This window comes from Mya arenaria, chromosome 8, assembly GCF_026914265.1.
Source record: "Mya arenaria isolate MELC-2E11 chromosome 8, ASM2691426v1".
In the NCBI taxonomy this organism is placed as follows: domain Eukaryota; kingdom Metazoa; phylum Mollusca; class Bivalvia; order Myida; family Myidae; genus Mya; species Mya arenaria.
The window spans coordinates 73,669,688-73,687,245 of record NC_069129.1 but is presented as its reverse complement, the minus strand read 5'-3'; the positions used below and the strand labels follow the sequence as shown (position 1 = coordinate 73,687,245).

Below are 17,558 nucleotides of genomic sequence, written 5' to 3'. Positions count from 1 at the left end.
CTTTGAGGCATTATATAAACAACATTAATCCGGTAATTCATAGTATGGTAAAACGTTAACGTCATATTGTATTATAATTGATGTGGGCCTCTGTATTGGATTGTTTTTGCTATTGATGTAGAATATAATAAGAATAAACGTCTCTTGTATTGACTTAGCGATGGATAAGTAGCCTAATTTCTGCTTCTATTAAAAGGCTAAAAAGACCTGCCGATGCTGCTTTGTTGTCAATCGGTTATTAACATACCAACGCCAACTCGATCAAATAAATACACAGCAACAGGAAAATGCCTAATCACTTTTAATGTTGGATGTATTGATAACCGCTATATCTTATATTATTAGAGTTTTTTTCTATGAAAAAAAAACAATTAAAAAATAAGAAGAAATGCTGAAATTATTTCGTCTCTAAAATCAAAATACTATGGATAGGATAATCTTAGCAATGACCATGTATGCAGAAAATAATTTCCTCTGGCATTCTGTCTTTCTCTACCTTGTAAGGATTCCCCTGGAATTATAGTTCGGAGTTCTGAGTGTCGAAGATGTCTGACAACACGCAAATACTCATTCCATCAAAATCTCATAGCTATGACAAGGGTTCATTTGTTTCAGCTTGAGAAACATTAACTTGACATTTGATAAGTCACAATTTTTGTGGCTATCGTACCAAAGAATAAAGATAACGCAGATGCAAGTTGAAATGTTAAATTGTGTGTGCATCTTGTCCATGTAATTGACGTTATCGAGTAGTCCGAATGTATACCAGTCCATTTACATTAGATTTGAGAAACTAGTAATCTTGTTACCCGAGCCAGACAGTGTATTTAGCGAACATAAACACCCAACACCCTCATAAATACAATGAGATAATTGTCATATCAAGCCAAGTGTGTGCATCTTATCCGCAGACATTGTCTGTAACTATTTTCAATATTAAATTGATACCCGAACCAGACAATGTAATAAGCGTAGCAACGGTGAATAGAGTACCATTCAGTGCGACTAGCGTACCATGCAGTGCGACTAGCGTACCATGCAGTGCGACACGCGTACCAGGTAGTGTGCTTAGCGTACCAGACATTGCGACTAGCGTACCAGACAGTGAGACGAGCGTGCATGACAGTGTGATTGCATACCAGACATTGTGACTTGCGTACCAGACATTGTGACTAGCGCACCAGACATTATGACTTGCGTATCAGACATTGTAACTTGCGTACCAGACATTGCGACTAGCGTACCAGACAGTGAGACGAGCGTACCAGACAGAGAGACGAGCGTGCCTGACAGTGTGATTGCATAGCAGACGTTGTGACTTGCGTACCAGACAGTGTGATAAGCGTACCAGATAGAGTGATAAGCGTGCAACACCAAAAACATTCCAACAATTGTAAAACATCAAGCCTGTCGACCCTTTTCCATTTTAGAGGTCGAAATTATATGTTTTCAAATGGAAAAGCAGTATTCTTCAAATCCGCCTTACAATTATTTCTATTTCTGCTGACTTCTGATTTACTCAAGCATGTGTAAGGCTTATTTGTAAAATACAACAACAACTGCTATCCCATTGGACGAAAAATAATTTCGAATTAATCAGGTGAATCGGTAGATTTAAACAGAGACATTACAATATTAACACACAACGGTGGTTTAACGGTTTTTAATATAACCCTAGGCTCAGGGGGAACAATATAGAGAGCTGATTTTTCTCCCTTCCGTACCCTGTGCGTAGGACTGATTACATGGTGTGAAAAAAATAAGCTACAAGCAAAGTTTTGGGGAATATGTAAAACCTTTGAACAACTGTTTATATATCTTACAAACAAAAGTTCTAACTTTGGAAATCTATGTTCAGAAAGCAATGTTGGAACCTTTGTACGGACCAGATTTAATGCATTCATCTTATTGTTAACCTTTGTGATTTAACGTACTGCTTAGAATCTGTTGCAGCAGACAAATATTTAATGCCTACCACGTCTTGTTGTTCTCTTGTCATTAAGCATACTCATGTCATCTGAAACGTTCACGACCATCATATATGGTGGTATGATTTAGTCCAAGATTGGGCGTCCCAAAACTCATGTACTAGAGCTAGGAACTACTTGTCTTTGAGATGATTAGCATAATGCTCACACATTGTTCTCCGTGCATGTATACCTACATAGTTGCACAGCCAATCTCCCGCAGTTCAGTTGTGACCAATTAATAAGTAGGGTAAGAAAGGCGAACTACAAAGTCAGTTCAAATTGTTGCCAGACGGATTTATATATAAAGCCTTATAAAGATTTAACGTCAAGAAATAATTGGCATAAAATTGTTAAATTGTCACTAAGTTGGACGGTACAAGTCAACCAACACGTCCACTGTTTCCGAAAATGACACAATCCTTAGCGTCACTAATTTCAGAATCCTTCCAAATGTTTCGCATACAAGAATTTGATTCAATTAAACACATTTTGTTTAAGGCAATGCTCTAGTTTTCGCTCTCACAGTGGTCTGAATCAATTAAAGGTCGAATATATCTCTCGGATAAGTATCAAAGAATGAAATGCGTCTGAAAAAACTATACTCAACTTTACCCTAAAACGAAAATACGAAAATTATACTACATGCATAAATGACATAAACGTTTAGTTTGATTAAATAATATATTAAAAGAGCGCAATCAATCAAATCTACCATTGTTCTGTTATTCCATTTAATTCTCTAAAACCAGTCAAGTATACCGCTCCAGTCTGTAACGAACTTCCTTTTTATGTATTGCGATATTTACTCATCAAATAATGGTAAACATAAAAAAGTTTTGTCAATTTTCTCCCTTTTTACAAGATAAAACACCAATCAACTCTTTCAGTTCAAACTACAAATATCAGATTTCCGTACTTACATCTTGATATCGTCCCCCTGCGGGAGCGTATCCGAGATGTGTCGACAACTTTGTTCCTCTGCATGGTCGCATAGTTGCTCCCCATATGATCACAAGCACATACCTCTTATGGAAGGAAATTCAAATACCTGAGATTTTACATGTTTCCATGGGAACGAAACTACCAATACCAGGTAAACGAAGTTCAGCGTGATTGATCTATGTTATTAATACGTCTGTAACAAAGTATTTGGTTAAGCACATTGAGCGTGGTTTTGTGTCGCAAAAGTGACAGAAACCCAACTAGACAATACACTAATGAATAACGAATGAATAGATATGTTCTCGCTCGAATACCAATTAAAGAACATTTTAGAGAGCAAAGAATACATCTTTATTTTTTTAAGACCTTTAAATAAATGATAATTGATATACTTGTTTAAATCATATTTGCTTACTGATAAGGCACGCCCTTTTCAAACGAACATATTTCGCCTCGCCACAAAAATATGAATGCGTAGGAAACTTAAAATACATGAAGGTATGTTGTAACATTTAACATGTCTTGTTTTTAACGTTTTGTTTTCTTTTAAATATGTTTTGGATTAAATCTCGCAGTTTAACATTCATGCACGACAGCCATAATGACGTTGAACATTATCGTCATGAAACTATGTTTAACACTGGTTAAAACAGTAAAGACTACGCCCATAACTAAATACGAGTCTTAAAGAATAAGAATACCATCTTCATTGTGTAATGATAATTTCATAAGTTAGCAGGCCAAAGTAGATGTTGTCTTATCAACCTTGACTAGCGGAGGAACGTTGCCGTCTTTAATCAAAGCATTTTGTGTGATTCAGTTCACAACAAAGCGAAATTTACATTAAAACAATATTTTGAAAAATACCGCCATCTCATTGGTTAAAAATTGATTCTAACCGTTAAAGACCTGTATAGTGCGGACAGGCTTGATGGAAAAAGACAAATCAAACAAAGGGAAATAATAGAGCAGTCTTATATTTTCTTTCAAATTTGTCTAGGAGATGTTACGCCGTTTGATTGGATTTGTTATGTATTCGGCAGGGTAATCCCCGGGAGTGTTTTGTTTAATCAAGTCTATACCTCTGCTTTGAAGACAAATGCATCCAAAATCACGATGACGTGCGTCCTGAACTGAAATTGACTTGCCATCATATACTCCCCTGTTTAGGAATCGATGGCTTCGGGTCACTCAGATGTAATAATAACAATTGCTTTGTTATGTTAAGAACTAACAGGGCAATAAACTTGAAGACATGATAAAGTTAAACACAGAATAACAGTAAATGCAGACAGCAAACGATGAGGAATATTGATAACGACCAACAACCGTCAAAATGGTTTTGAAGGCGGACATATGTAAGATGTTTATGAAAGCAAATTTTCAATGTGATCTTTGACAACCAAGCCTCGCGTATTTCAAATGAGACAGTTTGAGAAATTACATGTGAAATAGCCTTGCCATTTCATTTGCCTCCTCTTAGCTTCTTCATAAAGCCTATTCTACAGAACATCATTGCTATTTCGAAAAGCAGTCGAACATTATCTCTATTTCAATTTTACATAGCATGCCAATTTTAGCCTGGCTGATTTCTTAGTAACGTGAGTACGGCAGCAGGATACAATTTCGCTGCCCAAGCCACATTGCCTAACGTTGATTTCCAAACAAATATTTTAGAAATATTACAGAACTGATAGGGATGAATCATACAAGAATGCTTCAGTTTAACCAAAATTTAGCTCAAAAGAATTTGTGCTCCTTTAAAGTCAAATTAGAACCCATCCCTGTATGTGAAATGCTATTCAAACAAGCTTTATGTTTTCGTGTTGTTTCGAAAATGACACACTCATAAACACACTATCAGTAGAACAAGCAGGACAGCACGTGCACATTACTTTTTTTTATAATTCAATATAGCATCTATAAACAATAACTGCGGTTGCAAAGGGTCAACATTATACCGAGAAAATCAGTGTGAGACGAGACCGCTTCTTCAACTATTCACATCGGTTTTCCGTTAACACACGTATTCGCAGCAAAATGTCGTGTACTCACACCGTTTCTAGGTACTCACACCGTTTCCATGTACTCACACCGTTTCTATGTACTCACACCGTTTCCATATACTCACACCATTTCCATGTACTCACACCGTTTCTATGTACCCACACCGTTTCCATGTACTCACACCGTTTCTATGTACTCACACCGTTTCCATGTACTCACACCGTTTCTATGTACTCACACCGTTTCCATATACTCACACCATTTCTATGTACTCACACCGTTTCTATGTACTCACACCGTTTCCATGTACTCACACCGTTTCTATGTACTCACACCATTTTCATATACTCACACCGTTTCCATGTACTCACACCGTTTCTATGTACTCACACCGTTTCCATGTACTCACACCGTTTCTATGTACTCACACCGTTTCCATGTACTAACACCGTTTCTATGTACTCACACCATTTTCATGTACTCACATCGTTTCCATGTACTCACACCGTTCTATGTACTCACACCGTTTCCATATACTCACACCATTTCCATGTACTCACACCGTTTCCATGTACTCACACCGTTTCCATGTACTCACACCGTTTCTATGTACTCACACCGTTTCCATGTACTAACACCGTTTCTATGTACTCACATCATTTCCATGTACTCACACCGTTTCCATGTACTCACACCGTTTCTATGTACTCACATCGTTTCCATGTACTCACACCGTTCTATGTACTCACACCGTTTCCATATACTCACACCATTTCCATGTACTCACACAGGTTTCCGCTAATGCTTCTTAGTCATTTGCTCGCTTGCCCTACTGCGTTCATTCAGCATAAGCGCAAGACAAAATACGATCAATACTGATATTTTGGTTAAAACTATTTGTTCATTACGGCTTAAAACTAGCAGATTCTTCTGCAATTGAGTATTTGTTTTTAAAGAAATGCATCCGACAACATACGTTTGTTAATTTATTGGCAGCCATGTTTTATACGTTGTTTTATGTCTTGAACTTGGTAGGGAGTAGAGTGTTACCCAAGGAACATTTCTGTAAAATTATTTTGAAATCGGGCCTGCGGCGTAAAAGGAGTATCGTGTTCATTAAAGTGACTCGCTCATGGTTTGTAAAATGCCCTTTTTAATTACGAAATAAAGTGTGGCAAAAAATAACGAGTATTAAAACAAAAATGTATGAATAAATGAATGAATGAACGTGAGGTTATCAATGTAACCTTAAAAGGTCAACATATCCAGCACATTCGTTAAACTCCCGGTGGCCGTGTGGATTAGCCATCTAAATTCTATTTTTTTTCTTGGCTTTACCGGCGTGGGTTCGAACCCGACTAAACCAAAATACTTTTTTTATTCTATAACTATATTCTTTCTGCAATTCCGATATCACATAGTAAGATAATGATAAAATAAGTGAGTTCAGATGCATTGGTCCAAAAACATGAGCGAGTCACTTCAAATCCGAAGATTCTAAAACACATTATGATTTAAATACGAGGTGTCTGTTTCCCAGGCGATCAATCTCTGTAAATTTTACGACAACATTTAAAAATCAATATGGCCTGTCTTGACGTTGTAAAGCACAAGGAACAAAATAACAACGAATCACCAGCAAAAAGAAATTCGCCTCTCTGGAAACGATAATGTTTTGGAATCCTAACTTCTTAAACTATGCCTTATACAAAATATCCTAGAATAATAATACATAACTAAATGTTAATTCAATGTTTAACAGGTACAGACATATGATACGATAATGGGGTCTGAGATGCACGTATTAAGTAACTCGCAATAGTGTCGTCTGGTTGTATTCCTCAAGGGGTTGCATTGTGCTTTACGTAAAAATGCGTACAAATTTTGTGAGACAATATAACATATGTGTTTATTTTCTCTATTAGAACATAAAGTTAATTTTGCCATCTGTTTTATGAGGTGATTACAATCACATTACAGGAAACTGGGGATCTAGACATGTATTTCAGCGAGGTATTATAGATGAATGTAAAGTTTTAAAATCAATATTGTACTAATACGATATACCCTAAGTAATATTTGACAATTGTCCGGATTCTACATTATATCCGAATTTAATTACACATTCATCTTTCAGAGCTGTATTTTCATCAGTATTACGATGATGTCAGAAGTCTTGTAGTCTCAAAAAAGTCGATTGTTACCATTTCAATCCATACATAGATTACATAAGTATACCTTGAATTGAAACTGGACTAACCATTTTTCTTTTTGAAAAGCTCATTCTTTACACCGACCGCCATGATGAACTGTTTTTCTACTATTTATTAAATACAGAACAGGAAACATTAAACATGAATTATAAAGGTACAGAGTCACAACCTTATGTCTATTATTCTTATGTTATTTAAGTATGTCTGTGTCTTGGACTACAATTGAAATGCTGAAAGGCATTAATTGGTTCTTCTGTTGCTATGACGCATCAGCAGACGTATACGAATATTATATTTCTGTAGTATTAATTTATTTTATTAAAAATCGTTTAATTGAACGTTTAAATATTATGGAGTTTTATCAAAAGTATTATTAATATTTATTTATTATAGCTCTAAACAACCGTGATAAAAGTAATCACTGTGTAAAGCAATGTGCGCTTTCATATAAATATACTACAGAAAGCTTAAGCGCTATTCTAAGCCAATCAACTGTCCAGCGATCATGTCTACCATTGAATGTGCCTTAATCAAGTTAAAAGAAAAAAAAAGCCTAACGCATGAATTAATAACAAGTCAACAATGATCAGCACTACAACTTAACTCAATAGGCAGTAGGCCAAGTGTAAGAAGTGACTGCATCGCCGGCCAACAAGCGCATGAGACGAATATTACACCATGAAATAGGACCACTTATCAAATATCCATGCGCAAACACCAAGAAAACAACTTCAATACAAATGTAAATGCGGGTACACGTTAAACACAAGCACTTAGTGTTTTGTATCTTTTAAGAATTGGCTAAAACTATTAGATGGGGCAACGTTCCTTTGAAATTCAACAAATCTATTTTATTATTTATCTTGATGATGGTAGGCTTCTACAAGTAAAATTGGCATCAAATGGATAATTTGCAAATCAATTTCAGACGGATTGTAAACAAGGTTTCTGACTGGAAATGGGAATAAAGTGTAAGGACGTTTGCCAGAAATATAAAAAATAGGTATCTTTACAATGGGTCGATGGTTCAGAACTTTGCTAATTTAACAACATTGTTAACGTCACTGTCCTGGAAGTTTAATGGTTACACTTGCGAAGTGTTTCTTATACCATTCAAGCCAAGTGTTTCATATGTACGTGTTTTAATTAAATTTAAGTATATCACATAAAAGTTCACCTCTTACAGATAAAACAGACGCTATGAACAACGTTGTTAATTTAACAAATTTTCGAACAATCGGTTCATTGTCAGGTAATACCATTCATAATTATCGTGTATTTCACTAGTATGCCATGATTTTGCCATCAAATGACAGTTTATCTAGTCTAGTACATGTGTGAACAATCGAGATGCAGATAGTTTCTGAAGCTATCATGGAGACACGCATGGACTCCGCAAATAAACTATATGTTGAAAGGGGTAATAATGTTGAATTAATTGAAATTTACCTTCTCGATAAGTTTAGAACTTTGAAGGGGTTCATGATATATTACTATTCTTATGAAATTAGCAGTTATACTCGAACATGTATGAACCTTTTTCTCGCTTGCATCATTTTATTTCTAGAAAAGCTCCGATAACAATGTCATCAATAAGGTGTGGCCTAAGTGGGAAACATGACGTCAGGGTGTCACATGTTTCCTAGGTATGGTTACGTCACTGAAACTTCGTGTTCAATTGTGTATTCACTTTTACAATTTAACTAGCAAGAAACAAGACAGTTTTCTGCTTGCTGAAGTTCGTATGTGTATTGTAACATTTTGCATTAAATGAGCTGCAAAATTATAATTTGACCTAACAACAGATGTAGAATGGCATCAATATCAGGGCTATAGTTTATTTGTTTATTATTTAACATGACTACTTCGATGTTATTTTTATGTGTCCTCTAGTGGATGCGGGCTCAGATAAGGCACATAGAGGTTTTGTCTTTCTCGATAATCCTTATGATATGTGTGAGGCTGCGAAGACGGTGAATACCAGTTTATATGTTTGGCTGACCATTTCAAATGGTAGACAGATCATCTATGTATGAACGGTTTATGGATAATGGTGTAATTCTTTTTGTAAGTGTGTTGCCTGTCAAACATTTGGCTTTCTAGTTTTGCGGTATGAGCTAAAGTCATGGTGAATATTTATCTTATTTCCCTTGCAAAGTGAAAATATACGAAAACGATTTCTATTCATTAAAAGATCGCACGATAACAACACGAACAGCAATAACAACAAAAACTACAGTAAACATAAATACGAATGAATCGGATGTGTCGCCTGTTGCGAGCACCCTCCCCCCCCCCCCATCACCAGCTCAACTACCCTCCAGCATGGTTCTAGTAAAAGTCACCAACACCTTGCCATTTGACATACTAACCACGACATGAAAACGGTCATCTACTGACCATTACCAATATGCATACCACGACGACGACGGCAAACAAATTGATTCTTTAGTCTATGCCATGTTTCGCGGAGGACACACATATATATGTATGTTAAAATAATAAAAGTTCAGTAAACATTATCAGTGTTACATTAAATATCTAAAAAAAAACTTTAACTAGGTTTATCTCAAATGATGAATGAGCAAAACAAGTTTGAATGTTTAATACATAAGGCAGTGACAATTTATACATGATCATCACAATTTGGTAAACTCTCTTAAACTAAGCATTTAAGTTATTAATTGCAGTGCAGGTTTTTTTGCACAATTCATTGCTAATTGACCAATGTACTCTATACGTCAAACTTTAGCTAGCGTAGATTAAGACACCAAACTGTTGAATATACCTTCTGCCCCTGGGCTCCAGGAGTTAGCGCGCTCACAGGAAAGTCGTCTCTTCCCGGAGCTTCTCTGACCTATATATCCATACCGATAACCCCGCCAACTAGTCCGTGATTTCTTAAGTAAACTCATGAGTTATACTTTTATTTCACGCCTGATACTTCTTTTCACATTGATGAAAGTACACGTGTTGAAATACAGATTTAATAGTTTTTGTATGAACTTGTTTCTTTAATATCGCTCACAGGTTCGACCTTATATTCGTCAACTCTGGAAATCTGCAATATGTTACGATCTTAATTCCGCCCTGTGTGCATGAATATATTTCAAAACCTTTTACTGCTGTAAGATCACTTTACAGCAACTGAGAGAGGTCTACAGCACTTTGTTACAAGATCATTTTGTCAATATACTTGTCCCAGGAATTCAAACAGCGATGTCACATTATTTCGTACGGTTTGGGAATATTGGAAATAACTGTTTAGCTCGGCTCCTCTGGTATTGCTCGCCGCATTTTTGGAGGAACCAACAAGTTCTTGTTTAATCCTAACAAACCATGATAGAGCTTAGCCGTTTATGCGAACATGGAGCTGGAAGTTTGTTTTCAGCATGAATAGACTAGGAATGTTCAAAATCAACCAAAGCACGGTTTAAGTAAATGCAAAAAAAACCCATCAAATGCTTAAACTTAAATATAAAACTCTGCGATCTTATTTTTGTCGGCAGTTTTATATAGACTGGTTCACATGCATGTTCGCATAAATTGGTTAGTTAAAAGACAAAAAAAAGTTGTCAAAACGTTCAATCTTTGAAAGTGCAGATTTAAGAGAAACTATATAGTTACGTGATAATGATTGTAAAGGAAGGTCAAACACTTTATATGTGTTCATTTGAATCCAAATGCATGCATCGTACTTTTGTGAGAAGCATATTTCACAAGATGAGACACGTGGCGTTGATTTTTTTTTTATCATTGGTTTCGTAAAGCTGGCTTAAGGCTTTAATTAGAAAAAAAAACAACAACAACAAAGAGTCTTAACGATAAATATACCGATTGATAGCAAAGTCGAAAACAACGGGGCCTAAGTTGAAGGCTAAGATCGTAAATTCCCATGTGTAGCCCTGGTTTTTGCGTAAAAACTCTTCAGCAGCTTTAACGACTAAACGGGCCCCAGTGTGTTACTAACGCAAAATATTTGCATTCTGAACAAGTTGATGAACTGTTAGATATCCATACAAAGGACAAAGAGAAATGTTTATGGTCGTAATCATTTTCTTGAAAAAGCAGGATATATGATATTAGCATATATAGTAACAATGATACCTAGCCTTATCGCTATATGAGGTTAAATAATAATAAGGAAAAATAAACTACAGAAAGCAATAGAAAAAAGAAAATATCACAGAATGTTCAGTTTGTATATATCTTATAAATAGCATTTTAAAAATATTTCTTAAATCATTTATATAACATAATGTAGTGCTGTGGCTCATGTTAATTGCTCAAAACATCAATTCATCAACACTCTATTACTAGACACAATGTGATGAATTATTCCTAAATATCTTTCCACTCCCTATTTATATATCCTTTATACAATAACTTGTGCTTATTTTGTATCTATTATATATCGTGTTTCAACTATCGAACATATATCTAAGCACACAAACCTTAGTTCTATTTTTTAGCATTAGTAACATTCTTTCTCGCATTAAACATATATCTCGTCTTATCGTCAATGATACGCATTTTTCTGGTAAATGATTTATTTCATTTATTTCACGGAGAAAAACTCTATAAGCTTTGCTTACGTTCCAATCCATTTCAATATTATAGACAACTACTTGTGTGTGTGCATAATCTGTGTAGTTTGTTTGAATATGTTGAATAAAGTATGTTTAAATCAACAGTTTGGATTTAGTCATTCAAATGAGTAACCCTGCAACTCAGAACATAAAGTTAAATCAACAAACAAACAAACATCTTAACATATCGTTGAATATGGTTTGTATAAGAGTGTTATCTGACGAGGTAGTTGTACAAACACATTTATCATTCCTGGTATATATATAGTAAAGGACAAGTAACATTTTACAAACGTTGTAGAAATGTTACAACCCCCACATTAGGGAAAATGCTGAAAAGGAGATGGAACAATTTGCATCTAAATTGTGGAATCGTTCGTTTAAAACACACTGTCATCGAATAGTCTGCCTGCTCGCTAATGTTTTTACTGGGCGAGGAAGTTCATCTCGTGAACGAATGCACGAGTACAGAACGATTAAGATGGAAATTCCTTTGTGAAGTCACCGAGCTGGACATCAATATAACCGAAAACATATTGCACGCAGACGACAAAACATTCTACCTTACTGCACTTGGTGCTATTTGAAAGACTTTTATTCAGCCTTCCTGAACATATCGTTACGGTTTGCAATTTGTGGGCTACAAAGTGTGAAAATGATTACTATCATTTACTTATGTTTTTTTGTTTGTGTAAATATTAGTTAAAAGAACACATATACACATTGTAAATAAGGACAGAGTATGTGCTGATTGTATATAACATTGTATATATGTTGTTTTTTGTAGTACTGTTGTACTCCTACTGTGTTTCATAATCATCAGCATTTGGTGGAAATAAAGATTATTGAATTGAATTGATTGACACACACCGCCCGGTTTGAAATTATAATGTATGATATTATAAGTGCCATGAGATATTTCCCGGCTGTGTGTTCTTGGTTTAAACCTCCACATTTGCCAGTTAAATAAAATACTGTTTCTAGATACCTATTGTCATACAACGAGGTGTCTTTGTTGTGTGATTACCGGATTACTGTAATAAGTCGAAACTGTTTCGTAAATCATCAACAGTTTAGCCTGCCATAACCATTATCATCTGCAAAAACAACATCATCATTGTATAAACGTGATATTATCACCTTTTCAAGTTTCAAGATATTACCAATGGTAAGTCCATATATCGGCACAAGGTCATCAACGAAAAGAGGGAGCAATATTTTTTACACACGATACAATTGAAGAGTACAGTTCTAAGCTATTTGCCATTAACTCCTGCTGATCTATATAACAGTTTTAACAAAGTTTACGTTAAACGTTAATTGCTATTTCAGAACCGACTTTTAGAATCGTTCAGTATATCATTATAACCTGCTGATATCACGTCAAATTACATGAAGCTAACCTTTCGATACAGCATACGTATGCATGTATGTCTTATTTATATCGGTACAATATATTACATACATTGCTTTGTTTATGCAATATTTTCGTCTCAATTATTTGTGCGTGTCGGTATTGCATTCGTATATAAGTGGATTCCTGACATATTGTATGCTTAAATTGTTGTAAAAATTGAAATTTATATGTCTGCAACGAACGAACAGGAATAAAACAAGACCAAAATTAAATAATAGTTTCCACATAGCTTACAGAAAATGACAGTCAGCCATACATCGTTTGTAAACGTTATTATGTAATGGCTTAAAGATGCACTCGTACTCCAAAATAAGATTTACCACATTTAATACAATTATTTTAATACAACAAAAAGGATAAATACATGTCGAAAACAATGGTTCTTATGAAGGATTCCAAGTTTATTTTTCAGCTATTAAATAAATACACGGTTACAAACTTGTTATCCGTATAATTTATTTAATATTTTCCATAATGCAATATTTAGTAGGTAGAAAAACTAGGTTTATCACATAAAATGTATGTTTGTTATGATCTCGAATAAGAGTGTCACTTTAATGTTATTCTTATTATGTATTTACCAAACTAAATAGTTTATAGCGACGTAGTCATATAACAACTTGATAGTTAAAATAATCGTCTTTGAAGCAATGGAATAGAGTTGTTGTCGAAATATTCTCCTTATTCATATGTATCGACGTTCCGGTACGTGCCATGCTTGTTGGGTTAGACGTTAATGAATTTGCCGATCACGCTACATTTAAAATCCGATTATATCTTGACTTAAGTGTCTGGCATCTATTAAATTGCTTCTGGCAGTACGCGGATTTCAGCCATAATGCGGTTATGCTTAATAGATAACAATGCAAAAGTTTCGTTTTGAAACTGAATCCTAAACAGGAACATTATAGATTGATGAATTCTTTTATTCTATTTTAATGCATTATCATGTTTAACTCTTTTGACCATATTATAAAAAAAACATTTTTTTTGTATGAACCTTTATTGTATAAAACTACGACTGAATGAATCCAAAACAAGATTTGCACGTAGTCGCCAAGGCATGTATGCTAGTCGAAGAGCAAGAGTCAAAATCTATTTTGACCTGACAGCTTATAATCAAATAAAGAAATTTGTATTGTTAGTCGTCAGAATCGTATTCAGTTATGGGAGTTGTCATAATCTGTTTTTAATAAATCATCTTTTCATGACAGAGGCGGCCATGCGTAGAAGTCAAGACCTTGATTTCTTTTATTGGCAATAAAAAACAACAACAATCAACGACAGCACAATCTAAAATAATGGTTTGATGCAACGTTCTACATAATATTTATTACTGCAATCCAACTGGACCAGTCAATATTGAAATCATCCGCTTCACTTGATAAAAAAACACCAAGCTGATTCTGATTTACTGAAATAAACGTATGGGAAATCTTGAGAAATACTGCCTTCTCCTTGGACAAAATAGAATATTTACCGGTTTGGTTTCATATTTATGTAATGTTCATTTTATACAATGAATCACCATCACATGCTGTATTTGTGGTGAATTTCGATTTAAAAATGATCATCATTTATTGCCAAGAAATAACATTCTTAAAAATATCTTAATTTATAAGGTTTGGAGGTGGATTATCTTGCGTTCTGAATGTGTATTTGTTTGCAATGTTAATGGCCAAAGACAACTGAACGATTTGCCAATGAAATGCTAAACACCGGATCAACAACAATAACTTCTTATTTGCACAATCCATCCTCAAACGTGGCACATCAATACCTCGTAAACGCGTGCTGATGAACATGTTGAGCTATTGTATAATTATGTTTGTTCTCTGCTATTGACTAGATGAAGTTAATCTAGGGACAAGTCATACACGTAACATCATTCGGAAAACCTTGGCCATTTTCTATCAAAACAACATCGGATAATTGCAGGTACATCGTCAGAAGAAGTTCGTAAAATTTTATTGCAATTACTACGCAATCTATCTATTATGACAGTGTAAACCGTCCATATACATCCGAACTTGTTTTATTTGGAAAATGGTCGAGTTCCAAATGAACTCTCAAAATACAAACCAAGATGTCGTTGTTTCGCACCATAAGGAAAGAAATCCACATATATACAAGCAACTGACACCAGTATCAATAAATCTGTAATAACCTATAAACGAAATATAACGAAATGATGAAGAAAGTAGATTGCTTATTATATTTGAAAGTCATATTAATTTGAAGAGAGAAATTTAAACGAACAATGTGAAAAAATATCATTTAATAGTGGAATAATAATAATGAGAATAAGGCCACACCAAATTAATGTTTAGTTTCTCGGATTTTTGCCAAATAAATTGGAGCGAGCGAGCGAAAAAAATAAAAATAACATTGTGTCAGTTTTCATTAAAACCGAAGCGAGCGAAGAGCGAAAAATATATTTTTCCTTATATTCAATATAAATAAGAAATATTGTTCAAAATAATTGCCCTTAAACCCATTTTAATGCCATCTTGAACTGAACCTCTAATGGACATTGGGAAAATGTCGGAATACATACTATTTATTCATCCGTGTTTAGTACAAACATTATATGGATAAATCTAATTTCTTATATAATTAAAACGTACTTTAATATGACGATCATTCATAATAATAAATAACCCTGCTTTTAGTAAAAAGTTTGAAACGACTTATATAAATCTACCTGAATCAGTTTAAAATCATATGCAACTGTATTTAGACATAACTTAGGATTGATTTAGGATTTGTAAAAAATGATCACTTACACAGGCATCATCAAACATCAGACTCCATATAACATAGACTAAATTCTGTTTTTATTATCATCACAGGAAATGCAATGACATGTGTTTATTAAAACAAAAAGAAGGGTATTTTTTAGAGTACTTTTTTTGGTTATTAAGATGTTTTTATGCACCAGCCAATTGTATATGCCCCCCCCCCCAAGCCCGGATTATGCTCGGACTTTGACTTCAGGTCTCTCAAAACCCGGGTAAAATACCCGACCTGCAGGGACACACTGCTGGTAAAATCCCTGCCAAATGGCCCCGCAACCCCGAATACCTATGTGAGGCCCATTCCCGACTATTTTCAATATGAAGACAAAACCACATTCACTAGGCACTGCGGGGCCACCTGAAAGGTCAAAACACAGCCCATTGCCTCATCTGTCCCCGGTATACCCTTGGAACAAGAGCGAGGGGTGGGCGGGGCAGAGGTTACAATTGACAAGTGCATTACAATCCTGGATTATGCTGCAAATAAAAACAAAATATAAGGTGATAAACTTAGGCTTACTTATGTTGAGGTATATCCAGACCAGTGTTTATATCGCTATTTGTGAAAAGATATTTGTTCAAAACTGTTGTTTTGTCAGAATTTGATCAAAAATGAGCTCGATACATCAATTTGGACCAAACAATGACTCACATTCAATGTCATCTTCAGCATCGTCGTAACGAGGTAAAATGTTTTGTCCCTTGTATTATGACTTGAATTTAATAGTACTTAGTTGATCATTCCGATTTCTATTCAAAACGAGTCACTAATTACGCCATATAATCGCTACCAGTCTCAGATACACATGCTTTATTGCATAATGATTGCTTTAAATAATGATCCTTTAGTGCATGAGACGATCAACAAAGACTTCAAGCATGCTCAAAACATATTTATTGTCAAAAATAAGATTTAATTTCCAAACTTCGAGCCACATTGTTTATACCGGAAGCCGCCATTTTGATTGAATTTATTGAAACCCATGCTAAACCGATCGAGATACAATATAAAACACTACGCATCGGTAACTTCCCTTTACAAAAACACGAAAACTAGCGTAGAAAAATTATACTTGATTATTCTTATCCTTTTAATAAATTATTACCTGAAAAAAATCTGCTTCGCGATCAAAATGGAGGTGCGGGCGCACAAAAAAAATAAAATATTTTTTTTACATTTTCAAAAAGATAGGAGCGGTAAATCAGAGGAACGAAATATATATTTGGTGTGGCCTAATAATAAAATAATAATAAATTATTATGATAATAATAATGATAATAAAATAATAATAATTTATTATGATAATAATATGATAATAATAATAATAATAATAATAATAATAATAATAATAATAATAATAATAATAATAATACGTACAAAACGACGTTTCCTCAACGTCCAACGGCGCTATAAATGTGTATTTATATCCTTTAATGCCTTGTTGTTGCCTCAAAATACAATTCATAACAGATTTAAGGTTTTCAATCCGGAAATGTTCACATTTAAATTAACTTTGTAGATTTCAATGTCCGCTTTCAAGCACATTTGCTCGTGTGTCGTATTTCGTAGTTTACCATTGTTCATTTATTGCCATTTTATTAATTTATCATATCAATAACAC

General features: G+C 34.5%; 1 protein-coding gene across 12 annotated transcripts in view; it reads right to left on the bottom strand.

The window, feature by feature from the left end:
- Positions 1–17,558, bottom strand: part of LOC128242890 (short transient receptor potential channel 7-like) — a 279,075-nt gene that overhangs the window by 51,479 nt on the left and 210,038 nt on the right. The window contains exon 1 of one of the 12 annotated variants that reach the window (XM_052960303.1): positions 17,315–17,377. The exons of 10 other annotated variants lie outside the window; for them this stretch is intronic. The gene's annotated coding sequence lies outside the window, so the exon portion shown is untranslated. Of the gene's footprint in view, positions 1–9,920; positions 10,041–17,314; positions 17,378–17,558 lie in introns of those variants that run through there. One more of the 12 variants, XM_052960300.1, reaches the window with a different exon arrangement.